At 39.1% G+C, this 20,190-nt stretch overlaps 1 pseudogene; it reads right to left on the reverse strand.

Annotated features, from left to right (window-relative positions):
• Window positions 1-3,416: 3,416 nt before the first annotated feature.
• LOC140516893 (non-histone chromosomal protein HMG-14 pseudogene) lies at window positions 3,417-3,739 on the reverse strand (annotated as a pseudogene).
• Window positions 3,740-20,190: the final 16,451 nt, after the last annotated feature.

A 20,190-nucleotide genomic window follows, 5' to 3' on the forward strand; every position in this document is an offset into this window, starting at 1 on the left:
AGATTTTCTTCCCATTTGTCTCCTCCCCCACCCCAAAACACTGAGCATTCTAATTGCCTCTACCACCAATCTGCCCTCTCTTCTATCATCCGTCCCTTCTCTTCTCCCCATCTTCTCTTTTGTCCTGTTGGGCCAGATAACTTTCTATACCCCTTTACCTGTATTTCTTATTTCCTAGTAGCAAGAACAGTACTCGACAGTTCTTCCTAATACTTTGAGTTCCAACTTCTCTTCATCCCTCCCTCCCCACCCATTCCCTTTGGAAGGCAAGCAATTCAATATAGGCCATATCCGTGTAGTTTTGCAAATGACTTCCATAATAGTCCTGTTGTGTAAGACTAACTATATTTCCTTCCATCCTAACCTACCCCCCACTGCTTCTATTCTCTCTTTTGATCCTGTCTTTCCCCAAGAGTGTTGACTTCAAATTTCTCCGTCCTCCCATTGCCCTCCCTTACATCACCCCCCCCCGTTTATTCCCTTCTCCCCTCCTTTTCTGTATTGTAAGATAGGTTTTCATACCAAAATGTGTGTGCATTTTATTCCTTCCCTTAGTGGAATGTGATGAGAGTAAACTTCATGTTTTTCTCTCACCTCCCTTCTTTTCCCCTCCACTAAAAAGTCTTTTTATTGGGGGGGGGGGGAGGAGCAAGTTCATTTTATTTTTAATTTATTTTTTTATTTATTTAACTTTTAACATTCATTTTCACAAAATTTTGGGTTCCAAATTTTCTCCCCTTTTGCCCCCTCCCCCCACCCCAAAACACCGAGCGTTCTAATTGCCCCTGTCTGCCAGTCTTCCCTCTCTTCTATCATCCCTCTCTGCCCTTGTTTCCATCCTATACCCCTTTACCTGTATTTCTTATTTCCTAGTGGCAAGAACAGTACTCGACAGTTGTTCCTAAAATTTTGAGTTCCAACTTCTCTTCCCCCCTCCCTCACCACCCCTTCCTTTTGGAAGGCAAGCAATTCAATATAGGCCAAATCTGTGTAGTTTTGCAAATGACTTCCATAATAGTAGTGTTGTGTAAGAACTAATTATATTTCCCTCCATCCTATCCTGTCCCCCATTACTTCTGTTCTCTCTTTTGATCCTGTCCCTCCCCGTGAGTGTTGACCTCAAATTTCTCCCTCCTCCCCATGCTCTCCCTTCCATCATCCCCCCCACCCTGCTTATCCCCTTCTCTCCCACTTTCCTGTATTATAAGATAGGTTTTCATACCAAAATGAGTGTGCATTTTACTCCTTCCTTTAGTGGAATGTGATGAGAGTAAACTTCATGTTTTTCTCTCACCTCCCCTCTTTATCCTTCCACTAATAAATCTTTTGCTTCCCTCTTTTATCAGAGATAATTTGCCCCATTCCATTTCTCCCTTTCTCCTCCCAATATATTTCTCTCTCACCCCTTAATTTCATTTTTTAAAGATATGATCCCATCCTATTCAATTCACTTTGTGCTCTCTCTCTCTCTCTCTCTCTCTCTCTCTCTCTCTCTCTCTCTCTCTCTCTCTCTCTCTCTCTCTTTCTCTCTCTCTCTCTCTCTTTCTCTCTCTCTCTCTCTCTCTTTCTCTCTCTCTCTCTCTCTCTCTCTCTGTGTGTGTGTGTGTGTGTGTGTGTGTGTGTGTGTGTGTAATCCCACCCACTACACGGATACTGAAAACTTTCAAGAGTTACAAATATTGTCTTTCCGTGTAGGAATGTAAACAGTTTAAGTTTAGGAAGTCCCTTATGACTTCTCTTTGCTGTTTACCTTTTCATGCTTCTCTACATACTTGTGTTTGAAAGTCAAATTTTCTTTTCAGCTCTGGTCTTTTCATCAAGAATTCTTGAAAGTCCCCAATTTCATTGAAAGACCCGTTTTTCCCCTGAAGTATTATACTCAGTTTTGCTGGGTAGGTGATTCTTGGTTTTAGTCCTAGTTCCTCTGAATTCTGGAATATCCTATTCCACACCGTTCAATCCCTTAACACAAAAGCTGCTAGATATTGTGTTATCCTGATTGTATTTCCACAGTACTTGAATTGTTTCTTTCTATCTGTTTGCAATATTTTCTCCTTGACCAGGGAACTCTGGAATTTGGCCACAATGTTCCTAGGAGTTTCTCTTTTTGAATCTCTTGCAGGTGGTGCTCAGTGGATTCCTTGAATACTTATTTTGTCCTCTGGTTCTAGAATCTCAGGGCAGTTTTCCTTGATAATTTCATGAAAGGTAGCGTGTAGGCTCTTTTTTTGATCATGTCTTTCAGGTAGGCCCATAAATTTTAAATTTTGTCTCCTGGATATATTTTCCAGGTCAGTTGTTTTTCCAATGAGATATTTCACATTATCTTCTATTTTTTCATTCTTTTGGTTTTGTTTTGTGATTTCTTGGTTTCTCATAAAGTCATTAACTTCCATCTGTTCCATTCTGATTTTGAAAGAAGTATTTTCTTCAGTGAGCTTTTGAACCTCTATTTCCTTTTGGCTAATTCTGCTTTTGCAAGCATTCTTCTCCTCATTGGCTTTTTGAACTTCTTTTGTCAATTGAGTTAGCCTATTTTTCTTTCTTTTTTTTCCTTTTATAATCAAGATTTTATTATTTCATTTGGTAATCATTACACAGACACTATGAATAAATTGTACAATAAAAATGCTAGAAAAGTCTAAAAATTATGTAGTTATAATCCTTTTTCTGAACTGTTATTACCGTGACTTTCTTGTTTTAAGTTTGGAGGGAGGCAACTCTCCCTAAAAAGAGATTATCAAATACCAGTATCTTGAATACGAATAATTTATTTGGTCTTTAAGAAAGCAAAATTCCACTAGTTCTGTATTTGATAAAACTATACTCATTATAGATATTTTGCAGTCTATTAAAGTACATTAATGAAGTTACTGGAAAAAAAAATGTACCACCACTACCAAAGATGACAATGTCACAAATAGCATACAATTTTAAAAGGGAGATCCACCACCAGGGAGCAGTTTTATTTAGGAAACAATTGTACTGAAAGACAAGATAGATATAGACTCAAATAAAAGCTTTAAAATTCATGACCACAACTCCAAATTGCTATCTATGCTTCATTTAATATGTCAAAACTGCCTATGGAATGTTAAGTCTATGCACAAGACACACAAAACCATACTAGTCAACATTCTACTAATTTCTGGTTGTTTTAAAACAAACAAACAACAAACCAAACCAACAACCAGCACATCATTTCCCCTCTTCAAACAAGAATCTAAATAAAGCCACTTTAGATTAGCTTACATTTATCTAAATGTTTTAAAAAATTAATATGATGAGATGGTATTGCCTCCTTCTTAAAAATGTGTCTCTAGAGCTACTAAAAAACTGTCATTTACAAAATAGTTGATAAAAATATTTCTCTGAATTGTACAAGAAGGGAGTTAACAGGGAAAATTATGAAAACACTTGGCATAAGACGTTATTCAGATTTGGTTTCTTTCTCTCCTGCTGAATCAGATTCTGGAACCTCTTCATTTTTAGTTTCTCCATTTTCTGCAGGCAAGTCATCTTTATTCTCTTCTTGGTTAGTAGCTTCTGCTTGTTTTCCTTTTGCTCCTTTTTTTCCTTTTGTGTGAACTTTTTTGTCCTCAGATTTATTCTTTCCAGCTGTCTTTTTAGGCTTAGGTTCAACCTTTCCAAGGACTGGTTTAGCGGACAATCTAGCTGACCTTCTCTTGGGCTCCTCCCTTACTTCCCCTTCTTCAGAGTTGACCTTCCTCTTGGGCATCTTGGCAGCGTGAGAGGATCGGCTCCCTCTCCCCACACAGGCGAACACTGGCGGGTCGGAGGGAAAGGGCCGTGGTGGCGGGAGCTTCTTCTCCAGCAGGGCTCCTGGGCCTTGAAGCCCCGAGTTAGCCTATTTTTCAAGGTGTTATTTTCTTCAGCATTTTTCTGGGTCTCCTTTAGCAAGGTTTTGACCTGCTTTTCATGCTTTTCTTTCATCTCTCTCATTTCTCTTCCCAGTTTTTCCTCCACCTCTCTAACTTGATTTTCAAAATCATTTTTGAGCTCTTCCATGGCCTGAGCCCATGATATATTTATTTTGGATGTGTGGGATACAGAAGCCTTGACTTCTGTGTCTTTCCCTGATGGTAAGCATTGTTCTTCTTCATCAGAAAGGAAGGGAGGAAATGCCTGTTCACCAAGAAAGTAACCTTCTATAGTCTTAATTTTTTTTCCCTTTTCTGGGCATTTTCCCATCCAGCGACTTGACTTCTGAGTTTTCTTTCCGCCCCCGCCTCGCCTCCAGATCTGCCCAGCCAGTGCTTGGGGTCTGAGATTCAAATACTGCTTCCCAGCTTCAGGGCTTTTGGAGGGGGTGGGGCTGCAATTCAGTGTGAGATTAAGTTCATTTGCGCAGGTAAGGGCAGGGCCTCCTCGAGGGGCTCAGTTCCCTCAGGGGGTTTATGAGGAGACCTTCAACAATGGATCCAAGCTCCTGCCTGCTTGGTGATCCCCTGTCCACAACAGCCCCCGCTGCTGTCTCCCGAGGGGGCCCGAGCCACAGGGACACCCCACTCCCCTGTCGGCCACCCGAAAAGACTCTTTCACCGATTCTTGTCACCTGTGGGTGGAGAGACCTGTGCTGCTGCTGGAGATTCTGTCCCTGAAGCCTGCTGGGATCCACTCCTCTTGGTGCCATGAGGCCAAGGGGGGCTGGGCTCTGCTGCAGGTCCAGTGCAAAATGGACCTTTCATGTCAGTTTTTCAGGCCTCTCTGGGACAGAAATCTTGTCTGCTCTGTTGTTCTGTGGCTTCTGCTGCTCCAGAATTTGTTGGGAGCTCTTTTTTACAAATATTTTATGGGCTCTGGGTTCGGAGCTAGAATATGTGTGTCTTTCTACTCCGCCATCTTGGCTCCTCCCCCTTGGGGTTTTCTTGGCAAATGTAGTAATTGGGAGTAATTGGGCATTCCCTTTTATCTGAAGATGAGGGGAACTAAGGAAGAGGAGAATGAGAGCAGGGATAAAGAACAAGGCTGAGCTCTCCCACTGGTGAAAAAACAAAGTCTCACCAAGTTCTTATTGCTGCTCCTAGGTGGAGTGTGATTCGTCCCCTTGAGAAAAGTTCTTGCCAGAACTTCTTTATCAGAAAACTAATTTTTTATAAAGTCAGCTAAACTTGTTGGAGCATCCAAAGGGGAACTCTCTGTCTTTTCCAAGTGACTCATATTCGGAATAATTCACTTCTGGAACAATAATGATGACTGACTCTCCCAGTTAACTCCAAAAAGGTGGTAAATTTGGAAAAGGAAATGGGTTTGATGGATGGGATTTATGTTCTCTTCTCCAATTCTCCCCATCACATACTGTATCATTTGACCAATTTGATAAAGGGACAATTAGATCGAGGGATGTACTAGGAAATGTTTAGTAACCAGTTTTCTAAAATATATGATACTTCAAAATCTAACCTACTTTGTCATCATTTTTTCTATCACTTAAATATATTTTTATTTATATTTTTTAAAATATTTCTCAACTATATGTAAAGTTTAAATAAGATATTTCTTTAAAAATTTGAGCTTCAGGGGGTGGAGTCAAGATAGTGGAGTAAAAGCAGAGACCTGCTTGAGCTTTTCCCCCACCCACCTGCAAATACCTGTAATAAATTACTCTAAACAAAATCTGGAGCTGCAGAACCCAAAAAATGACAGAGTGCAGCAAATCTCCAGCCCACCACAGCATGGAAGGTCAAAGGAAAGTGTGTATCATACTGGGTTAGGGACAAAGTGAAGCGCAGTTTGCCATGGGCCAAATTGGCACGGACAGAGCTGGAACAATCCTCAGGGGACAGAATCACTGGCAGCTGTGCCTGCTTCCAGATTTCTCAAACCACAAAAATGAAAGACAGCATAAAAAGTAAGTGAGAAAACTCTGTGGGACCTGAGTGGGGGAGGTGAGTGATCTGTCTGGAGTCTCACCCCAGCCCTAGGGAGAGAAGGAGGCAGTGGGCATAGCAAAAACTGCAGCAGCACCTTCTAGAGCTCTGGGCCGGCAGACAGGGGATGGAATACCTGATACAAAACCCATGAAACCTGGGACAAAACAGCTGCCCCCACCTCTACCCCCACTGGAAGCAGAGTCATACCTTGACAAAAAAGTTAGAAAGTGAAGTAGTTGGCTGGGAATATAAGCAAAGTCAAGACTATAACATCTTGCTCTACTGACAAAGAAGATCAAAACACACAACCAGAAGGAAACAAAGTCAAAGCTCCTACATCCAGAGCCTCCAAGAAAAATATGAATGAGTCATAGGCCATGGGGGAGCTCAAAAATGATTTTGAAACTCAAGTAAGAGAAGTAGAAGAAGAAATGGGAAGAGAAATGAGTAATGGAAGAAAATCATGAAAAATGACTCAGCAGCTTGCTAAAGGAGACCCCTCCAAAATATCGAAGAAAATAACACTTTAAAAAGTAGACTAACCCAAATGGCAAGAGATGTCCAAAGAGCCAATGGAGAGAAGAATGTCTTAATTATCAGCACTGGTCAAATGAAAAAGGAGGTCCAAAAGCTCACTGAAGAAAATAATTCCTTAAAATTAAAATGAAGTACATGGAAGCTAATGACTTCATGAGAAATCAAGGAACTATAAAATAGAAAAAAAAAAAAGAATGAAAAAATAGAAGACAATGTGAAATGCCTCATTGGAAAACCCAGTGACATGGAAAAGAGATCCAGGAGAGTTAATTTAAAGATTATTGGACCACCTGAAAGCCATGATCAAAACAAGAGCTCAGTCATCACCTTTCAAGAAGTTATAAAGGATAACTGATCTGATATTCTAGGACCAGAAAATAAAATAGAAATGAAAAGAATACGCCAATCACCTCCTAAAAGCTATTTTAAAAGGAAAATTCGTAGGAATATTATAGCCAAATTCCAGAGTTCCCAGTTCTAGGAGAATATATTACAAGCAGCCAGAAAGAAACAATTCAAGCATTGTGGAAATACAATCAGGATAACACAAGATCTAGCATCTCCTACATTAAGGGATCAATGGACTTGGGATATGATATACTGGAGGTCAGAGGAGCTACAATTAAGACTATAAACCACCTACTCAGCAAAACTGAGTGTAATACTTCAAGGAGAAAAAATAATTTGTACTATATAGAGGGCTTTCAATCATTTCTGCTGAAAACACCAGAGCTGAAAAGAAAATTTAACTTTCAAGATACAAGAATCCAAAGAAGCACGAAAAGGTAAATAAGAAAGAGAAATCATAAGGGACTTATTAAAGTAGAACTGTTTACATTCGTACATGGAAAGATGATATTTGCAACTCATGACACTTGCTAAGTATTGGGGCAGTTGGAGGAAATATGGATGGATAGATAGATAGATAGATAGATAGATAGATAGATAGATAGATAGATAGATAGATAGGTAGGTAGGTAGGTAGGTAGGTAGGTAGGTAGGTAGATAGGTAGACGGCACAGGTTGAGTTGAATAGGAAGGAATGATATCTAAAACATAAAATTAAACAGCGAGAGAAGAATATATTCAGAGAAGGTGAAAGGGAGAGATAGAGTGGGGTAAATTATCTCAAATAAAAGAGACAAGAAAAAGGTTTCACAGTGGAGGGGAAGAAGGGGGTGTTGACAGGGAATGAGTGAACCTTATTCTTATCGGATTTAGCTTAAGGAGGGAATAACATACACATACAATTGGTTATCTTACCTTACAGGAAAGTAAGGGGGAAGGGAATCCAGGGAGGATGATAGAAGGGAGGGCAGATTGGAAATGGAATAGTCAGAAGCAAACATTTCTGAAAAGGGCCTGGGACAAAGTTGGAAATGGAATAAGTGGGGGTGGGATAGGATGAAGGGAGATATAGTTAGTCTTTCAAAACATGACTATTTTGTAAGTGTTTTGCATAATTACATATGTATACCCTTTATTGAATTTTTTATCTTCTCAATGACGATGGGTGGGGAGGGAAGAAAAAGAGAATTTGGAGCTCAAAATTTTAAAAACAAATGTTAAAATTGTTTCTACATGCAAGTGGGAAATAAGATATGTAAGCATTGGGGTATAGAAATCTATCTTGCCCTACAAGAAAGTAAAGGGGAAGGGGATGCAGGGGGTGAAGAGAGAAGTGAGTGAAGGAAGGAGTAATCGAAATGCATGCCAAATCCGTGTGGTGGGAAGGGAGAGAAGGGGGAAAATTTGGAACTCAAAATCTTAGTGAAATGAAAATCAAAAATTAAAAATAGATAAATTAATAAAAAAATAAACTTACAAAAGATAGTATTGATTACACATGTGAAGTTATTCAAAACATATTGGTTGGTTGTTATCCTTTATTCTGTAAGAGAACTAAAATGACATTACTGTGCTACATTAGCAATGTGTCTGAATGGCTGCTCAGACCAATATGAGCTCAGAATGCTCTTCCACAGGTCTGGCACAAAAGGTCCTTATGAATATTTGGGGCAGATAATATAAATTTGTGCATAGTGCATTTCCTTTAAGCTGTTTCAATTCTGTTTTGTTCATAGAGGACAGCACCTTCTCTGACATGGGCATGCCATGCTTAGCAGTCCTGTGCCAGTGTCTGCTGTGTCACACATTCAATTCCAAAGTTCTTAAGAGAGTCCTTGAATGTCCTTATATCACTTCTGACCAACTTGTGAGTGCTTGTGCTGTTTGAGTTCTCTATAAAACAGTCTGTTTTGCAAGTATATGCTTTGCTTTGGAACAACATGGCCAGCTCTTTGTAGTTGCAGTCTCTGAAGCAGAGTTTGAATGCTTGGCAATTTAATTTGAGTAAGGACCTCAGTGTCTGCTACCTTATCCTTCCAAGTGATCTTCAGAATTTTTCAAGACAATTCAAAGGGAAGTGATTCAGTGTCTTGGCATAGAATGGGTATACTATCCAGGTTTCACAGGCATACAAGAATGAGGTCAGAACAACAGCTCAATATACCTTCTGTTTCGTAGTCAGTCTAATACGTCTTCTTTGGCATACTTTCCTTTGAAGTCTTCCAAACACTGAGCTAGCTGTAGAAACGCATGTGTCAACCACATTATCAATGTGTACATCCCTGGAAAGCACACTAATAAGGTAAGTGAATTTATTCAGAGCATCCAAAGCTTCTACATTTACAGTAAGTGATGGTTACATTTATGGATGGTGTGGTGGTAGCTGATGGAGAACCTGTGTTTTCTTGGTGTTAATTGTTAAACTAAAATAAGTAAAAGTAGCAGAGAATTGATCCATAGTTTGTTGCATCTCAACTTCAAAGGTTGCATTGAGTGCACAATCATCTGCAAACAGAAAATAATGCACCAATATTCCTTTCACTTTTGTTTTGGCTTGTAGCCTTTTCAAATTGAAGAATTTACCAGGAGTATGATTGACCTTGATGCCATGTTCATTTGCATTGAAAACATTTGACAATATGCTTCAAAATATCATGCTAAAAGCATGAGAGAAAGCACACAGTCTTGTTTCATTCCACTGATAACGGCGAACCCATGACAGTATTGTTCATTTTCTAAAACTCAGGCAAGCATGCCATCATGAAGTTGACAGACAATGCTAATGAACTCTGGGCAACCAAATTCTGATATAATTTGACATAAGCACTCACTACCAACAGTATCAAAGGCCTTGGTCAGGGCTACAAATGTTGTGTACAGATCTCTGTTCTGCTTCTTGAATTTCTCCTGGAGTTGTCAGGCAGCAAACACCATATCACCTGTTCCTTGGCCCTTTCTGAAGCCTTACTGACTCTCAGATAGATGACTATCTTCCAGGTAAAGGATCAATCTATACAGGAGGACTTTGACACGATTCTTGCCAGCAACAACTAAGAGAAGGATCTCCCTGTGGTTGTTACAGGACAGTCCATGTCCCTTTCCCTTTATAGAGATGGGCAATGGGGGCATTGAACTCCTGGGGGATTATCACCTCTTGTATAATAACCTGTATAATTTCAGCCAACTTTTGTATGAGCAATGAACCTTCTCCTTGTAGATCTTGGCTGAAATAGAATCAGCACCAGGTCCTTTGCCACGTGAAAGGAGCCTAATAACATTCAAAACCTCTTCTTCAGTTGGAGCTTTGGTTAAGGAGTGATTGACTTCAATCTGAGGTAAATAGTCGATGGCCTCAGTATTGATTGATGATGGTCTATTGAGAACACTGTGGAAGTATTCAGTCAATCTTTCTAGGATCTTATCTTTATCACTAATTGATATGATTCTGTCATCACTGAGTAGGTGAGACATACAATTGCTTTTTGATCCATAAATAGACTTCAGGGCATCATAAAAGCCCTTTGGATTGTTACTATTAGCATGAAACTGAATTTAATCTGCCTTTTTACAGAGTCAAGAACCTTGCATCTCTCTAAGCTTTGCTTGTACTTTCTTTGTGATAGAATTAAATGCTGAGTGCTTAGAAATGGATGAACTACACTCCTGGTAAACTGCATGGAATTCTTGTTTTTTATTTAGGAACTTCTAAATTTCCGCACCATTTTCATCAAACCAGTCCTAGTGTTTGTGAGTGTTCTGACCCACATGAGCAAACACAGCGCTGCACTTCAAATTCCCGAAAACTGTCCATTCCTTTTCTGCCCCACTGTTGCCAACTGTGTGTTGGCTCAACTTTCCCTCCAAGTTAGCAATAAATTGTTCCCTCTCAGAGGAGAGTTCTATGTTGTCATTAATTCTTTCTTTTTTATTTTGTTTTTATTTATTTAAGTTTTGAACATTTATTTCCAGAAAATTTAGAGTTCTAAATTTTCTCCCCATTTCTCCCCTCCACCCATCCCAAAACGCCAAGCATTCTAATTACCCCTATCATAAATCTGCCCTCCCTTCTACCATTCCTCCTTTCCTTTATCTCCATCTTCTCTTTTGTCCTATAGAGCAAGGTAAATTTCTATACCCCATTACCTGTATTTCTTATTTCCTAGTTGTATGCAAGAACAGTACTAACAGTTGTTCCTAAAACTTTGAGTTCCAACTTCTCCTCCTCCCTCCCTCTCCACCCATCCCCATTGGGAAGGCAAGCAATTCAATACAGGTCATATCTGTGTAGTTTTGCAAATGAGGTGCATAATAGTCGTGTTGTGTAAGACTAACTATATTTCCCTCCATCCTATCCTGCTCCCCCATTGCTTCTATTCTCTCTTTTGACCTTGTCCCTCCCCAAGAGGGTTGACTTCTAATTGCTCCGTCCTCCCATTGCTCTCCCTTACATCACCCCTCCCACTCTGCTTATCCCCTTCTCCTCCACGTTCCTGTATTGTAAGATAGGTTTTCATACCAAAATGAGTGTGCATTTCATTCCTTCCTTTAGTCGAATGTGATGAGAGTAAGCTTCGTGTTTTTTCTCTCACCTCCCCCCTTTATCCCTCCACTGAAAAGTCTTTTACTTGTCTCTTTTACGAGAGATAATTTCCCCCCATTTCATTTCTCCTTTTCTCCTCCCAATATATTTCTCTCTCGCCCCTTGATTTCATGTTTTTAAGATATGATTCCATCCTATTCAGTTCACGCTGTGCTCTCTCTCTCTCTCTCTCTCTCTCTCTCTCTCTCTCTCTCTCTCTCTCTCTCTCTGTGTGTGTGTGTGTGTGTGTGTGTGTAATCCCACCAACTACCCAGATACTGAAAAAAGTATCAAGAGTTACAAATATTGTCTTTCCATGTAGGAATGTAACCAGTTCAACTTTAATAACTCCATTATGATTTCCCTTTGCTGTTTAACTTTTCATGCTTCTCTTGATTCTTGCGTTTGAAAGTCAAATTTTCTTTTCAGCTCCAGTCTTTTCATCAAGAATGCTCGAAAGTTCCCAATTTCATTGAGAGACCATTTTTCCCCCTGAAGTATTATACTCAGTTTTGCTGGGTAGGTGATTCTTGGTTTTATTCCTAGTTCCTTTGACTTCTGGAATATCCTATTCCACGCCCTTCGATCCTTTAATGTAGAAACTGCTAGATCTTGTGTTATCCTGATTGTATTTCCACAATACTTGAATTGTTTCTTTCTAGCTGCTTGCAATATTTTCTCCTTGACCTGTGAACTCAAGAATTTGTCTACAATGTTCTAGGAGTTTCTTTTTTTGGATCTCTTTCAGGAGGTGATCGGTGGATTCTTTTAATATTTATTTTGCCCACTGGTTCTTGAATATCAGGGCAGTTTCCCTTGATAATTTCGTGAAAGATGATGTCTAGGCTGTCTTTTTGATCATGACTTTCAGGTAGTCCCATAATTTTTAAATTGTGTCTCCTGGATCTATTTTCCACGTCAGTTGTTTTTCCAATAAGATATTTCACATTATCTTCCATTTTTTCATTCTTTTGGTTTTGTTTTGTGTTTTCTTGGTTTCTTATAAAGTCATTAGCCTCCATCTGTTCCATTCTAATTTCTAAAGAGCTATTTTTTCAGTGAGCTTTTGAACCTCCTTTTCCATTTGACTAATTCTTCTTTTTAAAGCATTCTTCTCCTCATTAGCTTTTTGAACCTCTTTTGCCAATTGAGTTAGTCTATTTTTAACAGTGTTATTTTCTTCAGTATTTTTGTGGGTCCCCTTTAGCAAGGTGTTGACCTGCTTTTCATGCTTTTCTTGCATATCTCTCTTTTCTCTTCCCAGTTTCTCCTCCACCTCTCTAACTTGATTTTCAAAATCCTTTTTGAGCTATTCCATGGCCTGAGTCCATTGAATATTTATTTTGGATGTTTGGGATACAGAAGCCTTGACTGTCATGTCTTTCCCTGATGGTAAACATTGTTCTTCCTCATCTGAAAGAATGGGAGAAGATATCTGTTCACCAAGAAAGTAACCTTCTATAGTCTTATTTTTTCCCCTTTTTGGGCCATTTTCCCAGCCAGTTACTTGACTTTAGAGTCCTTTGTCAAGAGTTGGGTATATTCTGGGAATTCGTAAGGTCTCAGTTCCTCCAAAGTGGCACAATCAAACGTGTACACTGTTGTGGGAGCACAAAGAGATTTTTGTGCCCAGAATCTTAACAATTTCCTCTCCACTGCCACCTGGCCTGCAGTTCCACCAAGTCAGCACTGGTGGCTGATTTTCAGAAAATCTGCATGGGCAGGGCTGCCATTCAGTGTGAGATAAAGACCATCTCCCCCAGGGCCTCCACACAGTGCTGAGGTAAGAATAAGCGGCTCAGTGACCCCAGGGATTTTAAGATCCAACAATGGATGCAGGGCACTGCAGCTGCAGGTGCTGCCATGGAAACTGCCGCCACGCACCCTATGTGGTCTCTGTGGCTGCTGCCCGAGGCCAGAGCTATGGGAAGGCCCTTCTTCCTTCCCAGCCAGCTGAAAAAACCCTGTCACTGACCTTTGGCGCCTGTGGGTTGAGGGATCTGCAGATCCGCTGCTGCTGCTGCTGCAACTAGAGATTGTGTTGCTGAGGTGTCCTCCTCCCACAGCTGCGCTGGGCAGGGTGGCCAAGGTTGGGCTGGGCTCTCCTCTGTAAGCGACATTTCCCGTGGGCCTTTCAGGTCACCCTGGACTGGAAATCTCCTTCTCTCTGTTGTTCTCCACTTCTGCTGCTCCAAAATTTGTTGAGAGTCCCTCTCTACAGGTATTTTATGGGCTGTGTGGGGAGAGCCAGCATTTGTGTATCTTTCTAATCTGCCACCTTGGCTCTACCCCGACATTAATTCTTCTGATCATCATTTGCTTTGGGGACACTGCTATTGTTGAACTAGAATATCTGGGTTGGAAATGATACGTCAAGGATCAGTACAGCACTTTGAACCACACAATTCCTTCATTACTCTCACATCCTATCAGTTTCTTCTACTTACAATCACATAGTTTATTGAATGCCAGTGTTTACTGCAAGGGTGCATTCATGAAATTTTATTGCATTTAGGTAAAGGGAAGACAGTGTTGTTGAAGAGAAGGTCGTGAGATGCACAAGTCTTCAGTAGTAAGTGACCATTGCTACTGCTGTTTCCAATTCCATTCCTCCCTAGGAATCCTTGCCAAGTCTGGTAGTCGGAGACTACTCTACCATTAAAGTCACCTGAAATTATAAGGTAATCTTCTTTTGTCACACTGATGATAAGGATCTCCTGATCTTCATAAAATTTTTCTTTGACCTCGTCAGGGTTCATCATGATGGGAGCATAGGTGCTGATAATGGTAGCATGATGTTTTCATGTTACAAGTAGAAGTCTCATTGTCGTAAGCCTGGTGTTCACTCCTTCTGGCAGGCATACAAGCTTGTTGATTAGGTTAGTTTTGGTTGTCAAACCTACACCAACTTCATAGCTATCCTCTTCATTGTGACCACTCCAAAAATGTGTATCTAGCTCCAACTTCAGTAAGTTGGTCTTCATTTGCCATCCTTTTTTCAGTGAGGGCAACTATTTGTATGTGATATCTGCTGAGCTCTCTTGCAAAGGGGGTTGTTTGTCTTTCAAGTCTACTGGATTTCGTGTTGTGTATAAGTGTGTACACATCCCATGTGCCGATGATGAGTGGAATCATCTTAGCTGATGTTTTTGTACATTTTGTTTGTGTTAGACTGTAGAATGGTCTTCCCCACCTGCCACAGTAATCAGGCCAGGGTTGGGTAAGCAGACAATATTTAGAGCACCTTTTCTAGCCCCTTCTTCACACCACAAGGTAAGCAGTGAGATCCTTAATTGGTTGCTCAGCCACCCAGGGGGATGTTGAATCCTGTGCTGCTTCCAGTGAGAAATGACCCTCTGGCCTGGGCCATCTGTGTTCAGGATTGGGACTACAGTTCCCTATGTATTTGCATCTGCTGCTTCATTACTTACCTGTTGCCACAGGACTTTGATAGGTATAATGGTAAAATGATGTCTCTTGATTTGTGTAGAAATTGGATTTAAGTGAGGTAGAGTTGTAAGAAGTCATGTGCCTCACTCTCTTCTCCAAAGTCATCACAGTTAAGTGATAGGACAGAATGAAGATGACAGGTGATGGTCGGAAATGCCTTGGATGACTTTGGAGTCTTCACTGTCTGATCAGCCTCTCAGCACTCCACAACACTTGCTTCAGCTGCTTTCATGGCTGCTGAAACAAATTGTCATCCACCCACTCTGCCAGGGAAAGTCTTCACATTCTTGGGGTAAACACTAACCAGTGTTTACTAACCAGTGAATTTGAGACCCTTTGGTTCCCTCACCCTGATTTGGCCAGTCTGCTGAAATGGTTTACAAGGGCATGGCCACTGCACATGCTACAGCTTCTTGGAGTCACACGTGAGAGTTGAGCAGAACAGGTGGATGCCAGAGGTGGAAATCATCACTGAAACCGCCTTGGCAGTCATCACACCAGAGGTACTAGTCTTCCCTGAATACACCCTACACTCCTTAAAACATATGACCATATTAGCAATGTTACCAAAAAAACAACACAGACATATTAAAAAACACAAGAAAAATAAGGACATAAGAAAAGTATACTTTGATCTACACTCTGACATAATCAGGTGGAAGTGGATAGCATTTTTCATCATGGATCTTTAAGAATTGTCTTGGATCATTTTCTAAATCAGAGTAGTTAAGTCTTTCAGAGTTGATCATTTTTACAACACTCTTGGTACTGTTATTGTTCTGGTTTTGCTTATTTCAATTTCCAACAGTTTATAAAATTTCTCCATGTTTTTCAGAAACCATGATGTTCATCATTTTTCATTCTCATTATTTCTTATGGCATAAAACTATTCCATCACAATCATTTTCCACAACTTGTTCCACCATTCCCCAGTTGATGGACATTCTCTTATTTCAAAGAGCTGGTCTAAATAATTTTTTATGAAGAGATCCTTTTCCCTTTCTTTTCATCTCTTTGTCATATAGATTTAGTAGTGGTATTGCTAAGTCAAAGTCCATGCTACAGTTTTGTAGCATTTTGGCTATAGTTCAAAGTTGTTGTCTTGAATTGTTGGACTAATTGAAACCTTCACCAACAGTGCATTAGACCCCAATTTTTCGGCATTTTAAAAATATTTGTTATTTTACTTTTCTGTCACTTTAATCAATCTGATAGTTTTGAAGTATTGTCTCAGTTTTTTAAATTTAATATTACATTTATTCAATCAGTAGTGATCAATAACATTTTTTAATGAGACTATTGATAGTTTTGACTTCTTCTTATGAAAATAGCTGTTAATATTCTTTAACCATTTATCAGTTGGGAAAAGGTGCAGATATTTATAAATTGGGCTAAGTTCACTATATATTTGACAGATGATCGCTTTTTCAGAGAAGTTGCCTATAAATTTTTCCCCACTATCTTTTTTTGCCCAATTTTAATTGCATTAATTTTGTTGTGCAACATATGTCTAATTAATGCAATCAAAATCATCTGTTTGCTGCTTGTGATCTTCATCTCTTTTTTGTCACAGACTTTTCTTTTATCTGCAGAACTCACAGATGCATTTTTCCATGCTCCACTAATTTACTTATGGCATTACCTTTCATGACAAAATCTTTTATTGTCTTTGACAATATCTTCACACATCATGTGAGATGCTGACTTGTGCCTAGTTTTAACCAATCCGACTTCTACTTTTCCCAATAATTTCTGTCAAATGATTATTTCTTTCACCAATCACTTGCACTTTTGGTTTTACCAAACATTAGATTACTCTTCTCATTTAATAATGTTTATTATATCCTTAATCTGTTCTTTATCACTTCTTAATACTAGACAATCGATAAAACATTAAATCAAGTCCTGATCTATAGTGTTTGCCAGTTTAATTTACCAATTAGGTCTCACCAGTCAATTTCAACTTCCTCAAGCACCTCTGGGATTCCAGTTTCTGGGTGAAGACACATTTAACGGTTTTAGACTTTAATTGAAGGAAATTTTAGTGTTTCCTAATATACTGATAGAGGTATTGACTGATCAATTTAAGCCCAAAGTGACAGTAGGTTTGGCTTGAACAAATGTACCTAATAGTATGAATAGGCATTCTGGGAACACAGGAAGATGCCATTGATCCTACCACCCTGAATAATCAGAGAATAATGACACCACTTCTGAGAGAACTTTGAGTATTGCTCTGGAAACAGTTGATAAGAAAGCAATTGACGTCCAAGATGTGGGAAGTGGTAACAAAAGTATACAGGAAAATTCAGCACCAAGGTATTAGTAGGTCTTCATATTTACTTAGGTAAAGTAGAACCAAGATGATTGAGTAAAGGCAAGTACTCACCTGAGGCCATCCTACTCAACTCCTCCAAATACATTTAAAAAATGACTCTAAACAAATTCTAGATTGATAGAACCCACAAAAAGATAGAGGGAAACAATTTTCTAGCTGAAGACAAAATATAAGGTCAACAGGAAAGACATGCTGCAACAGGTTGAGAGAGGAGAGCAATCCAGCATGTACCGAACCCTAGCAAAACAGAAACAGGCCTGAGGTAACTGAATCAGGGGCAGCAGTGGCAGTGTCCAGATCTCTCAGCTCCTAGAAAGTGAGAAGATAGGACAATGGGTCAGAAGGACAGAGAAACCTTTTCTATCACTAGTGCAGGACTCTTTTGCATTGCTTATAGTTCAATCAGGGTCACAGCCCTGGATCTTAGTCTTTGTGTGGAGGAATACTAGCACAGCAGAGCTTGTGGCCTCAGGGAGCAGGGACCCTGGTCACAGTTCCAGGGTTGAAGAGAGTGCATGTGTTCACTCACCAACCAGTACACAGAATAAGAGCATAGTAAACACATCTCTCCTTATATCATACCACCTTGAAAGAGCCAAAAATTTACTGATCTCCACATATTTACTTTTCACAAAGAAGCTGGAAGCCTTGAATTGTGCCCCCTTCTCTTGGGAAGCAGAACCCCTCTTTAGCATAGAGTTAAAAATCAAGAAATAGGCTGAAAATGAGCAAATGAAAGAAAAATTTTTTGACCATGGAAGGGAACTATGGTAAAAATAGAAGATGAAAAGTCACCCTCAGAAGAAGATAATAAAGTCAACACTCCTGCATCCAAACCTCCAAGAAAAATAGGAATGGGTCTCAGGCTATGGAAAAGCTCGAAAAAGATATCAAAAATTAAGTAAGAGTGACAGATGAAAAATTGGGAGGAGAAATAAGAGAGATTTAAGATAATCCTGAAAAACTATTCAACAGCTTGGTAAAGGAGGCACAAAAAACCATGAAGAAAATAACATCTTGAAAGTCAAATAGATCAAATGGTAAAATATTAAAAAAAAAAAACAAAGAAGTGAACAATGCTTTGCAAAGCACAATTGGCCAAAGGAAGAAAATATATCAAAATGCACTGAAGAGAACTTAAAAAATAGAATTGGTCCAATGGAAAAAGAGGGACAAAAGCTCAGTGAAGAAAATAATTACTTAAAAGTTACAATTGAACAAGTGGAAACAAATGAAATCAAGAAACAATCAAACAAAATGAAAAGAATGAAAAAGTAGAAGAAAATGTGAAAAATCTCATCGGAGAAGTAAGTCACTGGAATATAGATCCTGGGGAGGTAATTTAAAAATTATTGCACTACCTGAAAGTCAGCATACAAAAAAGAGCCTAAACACCCTCTTTCAACAAATTACCAAGAGAATCCATGCTGATATTCTAGAACCAGAGAGTATAATTGAAGTGGAAAGTGTTCACCTCCTGAAAGAAATCCCAAAGTAAGAATTCCCAGAATACTACAGCCAAATTCCAGACCTCTCAGATCAAGGAGAAAATATTGCAAGCAGCCAAATAGAAACAAAGCAAATATCATGGAGACACAGGATAACACAAGATTTACCAATATCTAACTTAAAGGATCAGTAGGCTTGGAATATGGTATTCTAGAGGGTAAAAGCATTGGGTTACAACCAAAAATGATCTACTCAGCAAAAATTACTAAAATCTTTCAAGGGAAAAATAAATATTCAAGGGAACAGAGGACTTTCAAACGTTCCTGATGAAAAGACCAGAGCTGAATAGAAAATTTGACTTTAAATAAGAGATGCAAAAGAAGCATTAAAAAGTTGAAAAGAAAAGAAAAATCTTAAGGGATTGAGCAATGTTTAACTGCTTATATCTCTACATGGGAAAATGATATTTATAATTCCTAAAATCTTTCTAATTGTTAGGGCAGTTAGAAGGACTATACATAGATAGAAAGCAGAAGTGTGAGTTGAATGTGATGGTATGATTATGTCGAAATGAAATTATGAGATGAGAAAAATTATTCTAAGAAAAAGGAAAAGGGAAGAGGAAGAGGTAGAGTGGGATAAATTATCTGACATAAAAGATGTTTGAAAGAGATTTTACAGTGGAGAGGAAAATGATGAAAGCAGGGAGGGGAGCACATGAACCTTACTTTCATAGAAATTGCCACAAATAGAAAATAATATACACACTCGGTTGGGTGTAGAAATCTGTCCCACCACAGAGGAAAATAGGAAGGGAAGGGGATAAGAGAACGAATTAGCGGTTGAGGGAGCTGATAGAAGGAAGGGCAGTTTGGGAGAGGTAAATATTAAGAAAAACCATTGAGAATGGACATAGTAAAAGGAAAGAAAGAATAGGATAAGCAGGGGGAAAATGGAATGGAGAGAAGAACATAGTTGTTAAGTATTCGTAAAAAAAATATTTGCAGTGGGTTTATCTTATAAATACTTCACTTCTCAAACGTAGAGAAAACAGAGTCAAATTTGTAGAGATGAGTGATTCCACAGTTGATCCGTGGTCAAAGCACAGGAACAGGAAATTTAAAGACAAAGCAATTAAAGTTATCTATAATCATATAAAATGTAAATCATGATTAATGAGAGTAACTCAAATTAAAACAATTCTGAGCTACTACCTCACTACTGTCAGATTGGCTAATATGATAGAAAATGTGACTGACAAATGTTGAAGGGGATGTGGCAAAATTTAAACACTAATGTAATATTGGTGAAGTTGTGTACTGATTCAGCCATTCTGGAGTGCAATTTGAAACTATGTCCAAAGGCCTATAAAATCATGCATTCCCTTTGACCAAGGAATCCCAGTGCTATGTTTCTATCCCAAAAATAATAGAAAAACAAAAAGTACCTACATGTCCAAATATTTAGAGCAGCAATTTCTGTGGTGGGAAAGAATTTGAAATTGAAGGAATGTCCATCAATTGGGGAATGGGTGAGCCAGTTGTTGCATATAATTATGATGGAATACTAGTGTTCTATAAATAATGATGAGCAGG

This window comes from Notamacropus eugenii, assembly GCF_028372415.1.
Source record: "Notamacropus eugenii isolate mMacEug1 chromosome 2 unlocalized genomic scaffold, mMacEug1.pri_v2 SUPER_2_unloc_1, whole genome shotgun sequence".
NCBI lineage: Eukaryota > Metazoa > Chordata > Mammalia > Diprotodontia > Macropodidae > Notamacropus > Notamacropus eugenii.